This window comes from Martes martes (assembly GCF_963455335.1).
Source record: "Martes martes genome assembly, chromosome: 8".
NCBI classification, from domain to species: Eukaryota; Metazoa; Chordata; class Mammalia; order Carnivora; family Mustelidae; genus Martes; species Martes martes.
Genome location: NC_137895.1, coordinates 59928159 through 59935777, shown reverse-complemented (window position 1 = coordinate 59935777; position 7619 = coordinate 59928159).

Genomic DNA, 7619 nt, shown 5'->3' with positions numbered 1-7619 from the left:
ATTTCCACAGCCTGCACCAAGGTGCCTACTATCTGACAAACAGATGGATGAGGTTCCTCCTAGGTCCTCTGACTTATGGTGTGAGGTTCCACAACTCCCACAGAGGCACTTCTGTTCTTTAATGGATGTTAAATTTTAGTTGTTAAAAATGGGGACAAGGGATGCCTGGGTCACTCAGTTGCTTAAGTTGCTGTCTTCCACTCAGGTCATGATCTCAGGATCCTGGGATCAAGCCCTGGGTCAGGCTCCCTGCTCAGTGGGGAGTCTGCTTTTCTCCTCCTGCCCCTGCCCTCATGATCCTGCTCTCTTTTTCTCTCTTTCTCTCAAGTAAGAAAATAAAATCTTTAAAAAAATGAAAAATAAAAATGGGGACAAAAAGAAAGGGTGTCTTAATGCCACCAGGATGCTGACATCACTTCCATGATTCATATTGCTCAACAGCAATGACTGGTAGGCTGGAATTGTGAGACAACAGTTCTCAACTTTGGTGCCTGACTACATTAGAATATTAATAATGCAAGCCTGCAAAGGGTTAAGATGGCAGAAAATTTAAAGGCTCTTGTGTCTTCTTTTTAAAGATTTATTTATTTATTAGGGAGAAAAAGAACGCAAATGAGAGGATGGTCAGACGGAGAGGAAAAGAGATTCCTCAAGCAGACTCCCTGCTGAGTGTGAAGCCCAGCTGTGGGACTCCATCCCAGGGCCCTGAGATCATGACCTGAGGCAAAATCAAGAGTCAGACACTTAACCAACTAAGCCACCCAGGAGTCCCTCCTATGTCTGTTTTTCACTCTGCATCAATGCTTAGCTAGCTATGTGTTACTGTTATGAAATTTTTACCCATGTTTTGACTGGAACACAGATAGATAGATAGGTAGATATATAGATAGGCAGGCAATGTACATCTTTCAAAGTTCCAAATAATCTAAGCAAGATTATCCTTCCCATGATCCAACACTCTCTGTTATGGACTGAGTTGTATCCCAATATCGATCGGTTGAAGCCCTAAGCTCTAATGTGTCTGTATGTGGAGACAGGTCCTTACAGAGGTTAATTAAGATTAAATGAGGTAATAGGGTTGGGGTTCAAATCCGTTATAGAACTGATGTCCTTATAAAAAGATGAAGAGACACCAAAAGTGTATAAAAAGGCTGTGTGAGGACACAGTGAGAAGGCAATTTTCTAAAAATTAGGGAGAGATCCTTACCAGAAACCATCTTTGCCGGTACTTTGATCTTGGTCTTCCAATCTCCAGAACAATGGGAAACTAAATTCTCTCAGCTTTTAGCTATCTGGAACTGTTCTAATTCCTCCTTAATTTTTTTTTTTTTTTTAAAGATTTATTTATTTATTTATTTGACAGACAGAGATCACAAGTAGGCAGAGAGGCAGGCAGAAAGAGAGAGGGGAAAGCAGGTTTCCTGCCGAGCAGGGAGCCCGATGTGGGGCTCGATCCCAGAACCCTGGGATCATGACCTGAGCCGAAGGCAGAGGCTTTAACCCATTGAGCCACCCAGGTGCCCCTCCTCCTTAATTTTTGAAGGAGTACCTTTCTGGATAAAGAATTCTTTGTGGACGATCATTTTCTTCTAGCACTTTGTTTTTATTGTCCTATTGCCTTCTGATTTCTGTTGTTTATGATGGGAAATCAAATCTTACATTGTTGGGTTTCCTTTGTAAGTGATAACTAATTTTACTTTTGCTGCTTTTAAGATTCTGTCTTTCTATTTAATTTCAACAGTTTGATTAATATTTATCTAGTTCTTGCATATGTACATTAATGTTTATAATCAACTTTGAGACAATTTCTGTTATTTCTTCAAATTTTCTTTCTGCTCTTTTCTATTTCTTCAGGGATTTTCATTATGCAGATATTAGTATGTTTGATGACATCCCACAGATCTCTGAGTTTCTGTTCATTTTTCTTTATTCTTCTTTCTGTTCCTTATACCGAGTAATTCCAATTTGTCTATCTTCTTTTTATATAAGCTCAAATCTGCTGCTGCATGTCCTAGTCATTTTTTTTTCTTTTCATTGTACTTTTTAATTCCTGGCTTTATATATGTAGTTATGTAAAACAGCAACCTTATATATTTTTTTGATATTCTCTTTTTGGTGAGGCATCAGTCTCATACTTTCTTTTAATTCTTTGGACATAGTTTCTTTAGGTCTTTGAACATATTTATAATAGCTGACTTCAAGTCTCTGTTTTGTAAGTGCAACATCTATGCTTCTTCCAGAAAGGTATCTTTTTCTCCCTGTATTCGTGTAAGCTTTATTTTCTGATGTGAGTATGTGTGTGTGTGTGTGTGTGTGTGTGTGTGATAATTATTTTTGAGAAGTGGACATTTTAAATTATATAATGTGGCAACTGTGAGAATCAGATTCCTTTACTCTCACCTAGGATTGTTGCTGTTGCTGGTTTTCATTGTTGTTGACATCATTGCTGTTTGTTTAGTGACTTTCCGGGAGTATTTCACTAGAGTCTGTATTCTCTGTTGTATTGTGGTCACTGAAGTCTTTTCTTTATTAGCTTAATGGGCAGCTAATGATTAGATAAGATATCCTTAAATCCTTAAATGCCCTGAATCACTGTATCTCCCACTCTTTACTGTTTAGCTTTATGTGTATGTTGAGGCATATCTTTTTTTTTTTTTTTTTTTTTTAATTTGAGAGAGACAGAGAGAGTGCAAGTGCAGGGAGGGGCAGAGGGAGAAGCAGCTTCCCCACTGAGCACAGAGTAACTGGGGCTCCATCTCACAACCCTGAGATCATGACCTGAGCCAAAATCAAGAGTCTGATGTTTAACCGACTGAACCACCCAGCTGTCCCTGTTGGGGCATATGTTTAATTTTCCAAGTTTACCACCATGCCTGAGCTTTCACTTCCTCTTTGTGCAGAGTCTCAAAGCAAAACAAGATGATATTTTTGAATCTTCTTGAGACTCTTCTGGGCATATATACAGCCTGGATCATAATTGTGACCTTCTAGATTCCCAGCAATATGTAGGAACTTTTCAAAGCTCTCTATAGATATTTCCCACATTTTCCTAGGTTTTTGACTTTCTTGTTTGCCCCAACTTGTATCAGTGTCTCAAGCATCTGTGAAGTTAAATGATCACCACTGATTGTTTTACTCAAAGCCATGGTAATAGGATTATTACTGTTTGAGCACAGAATCAGGCCAAAGAAAGACAAATCCTATAAATACCCCTATTCTAAGGAGCTGCTAGATAGGTCCAACAGTGACAATCTTTAGTGTATAGGGCCTTAGGTGTACTACAAATCCTTCTGCCCTCGCCAATGGTTGTTAGGATGCTACTTTTCACAACTACCAAGGTTACAGTGCTGCTGGTTTTGAAGGTCATCATGTTGCAGGGGAGAGGATATAGGAATGGGGCAAGTTAAAAATGCCTCCAAGTTTGCTATTCTTGCCAATATTCAGATGTTCCTATTTAAATAATAGCTCCTCAAATTGTTGAAACTTGATTAATTTCAAGGTTCTGAAAAAGTTGATTTTGATAATTTTTTCAAGTGTTCTCTTTGCTTTTATAGTAGTTTAATTTTTCAAGGTCCTCATTTCATCATTCTGGAAGTGTTCTTTTCATTTGTATATTTTTTAATCTTTAATTTAGAAACATTATAAGATATATTGAAATTCACAAGGAATAATAATTTGGTAAAATCTTCTGCCTCAAGTGGTTATATTCTTGTCCTCCCAGTCACTGAAGCCCAATCACTGAAAGTCCACTTTGGTTCCATTTACCTATCATAAATATCTTGTGATATGTATCAATGCAGTTTTAACTGATCTTTTGATATTGAGCTCAGATTTTATGTTCTTAGATGTCAAACATTTTGTTTTAACTCATTACTCAAATATTTTTCATTGTTATATATAAATGTGCTTCATATAAATATATCATTTAAAAGAATATTATTTTCAATTTTCTTAAAAGAATAAAATAGCAAATGGTTATACATTTTCTTAAATTTCTCTGTGTATTTACTGATTGCTTTTATTATACATGTGACAATTGTGATAGGCAATAAACCAAATTTGTTTTAACTTTTAGCTTCATATCTTTGATTTTGACTGCATAGGTTAATTGCATTGCATTAGTTATATGCATATCTAGAGATTTGAGACCTCTGGCAACATTGATATTAAAATTTCTCTTCATGTCATCTCTTCTACTTTTTTAAAAGCATTTAAAATTATAGTACAATTAGTGAGTTTGGGTGTGCCTGGGTGGCCCAGCCAGTTGAGCATCTAACTCTTGATTTCAGCTCAGGTCATGATCTCATCCTCATAGTATCCACCCTGTTTTGGGTTCTGCCCTCAGCAGGGACTCTGTTTGAGATTCTCTCCCTCTGCCCCTCCCTCTGCTCCTGCTTTCTCTCAAAATGAAGAAATTAATCTTTGGGGAAAAAAGTTTGGGTGGTAGGAAGAAAGAAGAAAATTCATATACTTCATATGTTGACTCTAAGGCAAATATGGTGGTGTGAGCTTTCATACAGATTACCTATATTGGGGTGCCTGGGTGGCTCAGTGGGTTAAAGCCTCTGCCTTCAGCTCAGGTCATGATCCCAGGGTCCTGGGATCGAGCCCCGCATCGGGCTCTCTGCTCGGCAGGGAGCCTGCTTCCTCCTCTCTCTCTGTCTGCCTCTCTCCCTACTTGTGATCTCTGGCTGTCAAATAAATAAATAAATAAAATCTTTAAAAAAAAAAATTCAGATTACCTATATATCTGATTTATTCTTTTATGTACCTTTGGTCTGGAATAGAGACTACAGGATATAATATTTGTTAAAATGATCTACCCTAAAAAAATGATCTACCCAATACTGCTTATAATTTTTTGAAATTTCTCTCTCATTAATCTTGGAGAACATGTATTTGCTTTCCCTTCCTTTGAAAGTCTTCCATCTGCTATTTGTAGGCTTATTTTCACTACCCTCAGCATCTCCTTAATGAACTATCCTGACACTTTAAATCTATTTTTGCATATAATATTGACTAGATTGATAATTACCTCATGGCTTTTTAGAGTCAAATAATTAGCTACTCATCTATTAACATTATTATTGGAAGGTAGTATAAAAATTATACTTAACATTAACATTTCTTTATCTGAGTAAGTTAACTCCTTACTGTTTATTATACCACTTTTTATTTGATATTCTTTATTATTGATTCATCTTTTTAAAAAGGTTAGATTGTAATTTGGGATATGATTAATGTGGTAGTATATTTTGTACTCTTAAATGTAGTGTCTATGTCTAATACACTTTATATTATTTGTTGCTGAGTTGAAGACATTGGATCATTTCCAAATTATTATTCCTCAGAGTCAATGGAATATTTGGGGAAACTAATACATCCAATTTGAATAATATCAATGTTATTGAAAACTTTGACCAGACTGAAGTATGACTTTAACTTAGTAATAGAAAAAATGGCCTTATGTGTCAGGTGCAAAAAACTGCTACTCAGATTCACTCAGTGGTAATTGTTGATAAAACAGATGGTAATTTGAGATCTGCATGCATCCAAAGTTGCTGAATGAAAATATCCAAAGAGAATATTCTCATCTGCCAACTTAAACAGAAATAATGGGAGGGGCGCCTGGGTGGCTCAGAGGGTTAAGCCTCTGCCTTCGGCTCAGGTCATGATCTCAGGGTCCTGGGATCAAGCCCCACATCGGGCTCTCTGCTCGGCGGGGAGCTTGCTTCTCCCCCTCTCTCTGCCTGCCTCTCTGCCTACTTGTGATCTCTCTCTCTGTGTCAAATAAATAAATAAAAAAAAAATCTTTAAAAAAAAAAAAAAAAAAAAAAAAAAAAAAAAAAAAAAGAAATAATGGGAGAAATGGCAGGCGTGAAGTGGTTCTCTAAATTGGATGCTACAGTCACATTCTGGCAAAAAGCCTTAGATAATGGAAGTCCAAGAATACACAAGGTAAACACACTGTTCATGCAGCATAGGTTCTTGGTCTGTCCGTTGCATGTACACTATTCAAAGGAACAGGTACCCAAGATCCCCTAATAAATAGCAAATGAAATTTCTAGAGCATTAATGAATAGCAAAATTATTAAAAACATTCCTGTTTTAAGTATAGTATTTGAAATCAGTCAGTCTGAGAGACAGAAATGCTCCCCTTGAAAACCAATAAAGTCATTTTCAAAGCAACAGAAGTGGTGGAATTGAAATTTTTTTAAATTAGAAATTGAATTAAAATAAATAGGAAAACCAACAATGCTTGAAATTTGAAAATCACACACACATACACATGCATGCACACTCGCCCATATAACTCTTACAAAGAAACATCAAAAAGTGTCTATATATTTTCCCTGTATATGTACTATAAAAGGCTTTTAATAGTCAAGGAAAGTATTTTGGCTTCAGAAAGTACAATATTTAGATATTTAAATATTATCAAAAATAAGAAAATAAAAGAGTTCATGTGCAAGGTTTTTGGAACACTACAGTAAATTCTTTTCTCATTAATGTGGAATACTGTATTTGTGTACTTTCAAATATACTATTTGAATAAAAATATAGCCAAGGTTAAAGTTTATCAAAAGTATTCAGAGGCATATAAAACCTTCAGAATAACTGAGTTTGACTTGATTCTACCAGATAAACTAATCTTTTGCTTTGGTAGAAATTAGTCCAGATGCTTTATTTTATATCTCAAGTCACTAAAACCAAGACATCAGAGCACTTTTAGAATACAGTAAGCTCTTTAGAATACAGGGGCACAGATTGGATCTAACAGTATCACATACTAACTTTGTAATAATGAGTATATTATTTAAAATATATCACAGTTTTTATATCTGTGAAACAGTGTTAAAGTATTAACCTACCAACTTCCTTGTTAGTATTAAGATAAATGTTTCCCTTAAAAGGGATAAGTTAGAAAGTTGTATTCAAATCTATTATAATTAACATTATCTTGTAAAATGGTTAATATACTTATATAGAATTTCTTCAATGAGTATAATTCATAAAAAATAATATTCATCAGATTATTTCTACCAGATTCTAGCAGAAATTAAAATTGAGTGACTTATTACCAATAAAGAAATAACTATACATTAATAGTGAATGCAGCTCAGAATGTTTAGAAACTTTGTTTTTTTGCTTGAAAAATTTTAATAGTTCCAAATTTGTTAGCATAACATGTACAGACAGACACTTCACCAGGTAGACTTTGCCTTCTGCTCACTCTCAACTTCTATCAGACAGACAGACACTTCACCAGGTAGACTTTGCCTTCTGCTCACTCTCAACTTCTATCAGACAATCTAGCTATAGTAGCTACAATCTAGCTATTTGTAGTTCTTCAAAAATGCCATGCTCCATCTCACATTCCTAGCATTAAGCATGTAATTCTTTTTGCTCCTCCTAAAATATAACTCTAGTCCTATAACTCTTCAAGGTAATGCAAAATTTGACAGTGACCTATCCAAACACTTTAACATGCTTCTTATTTCTCCATTATATCTCTGCCCTTTTCTTCCTTTTACCCTATGCTTCAGAATTTATTTGCAAAACACTGTTCTTCCAGATATTTATAGTGTTTCTTTTTCCCAGAATAACTCTGACTCCCA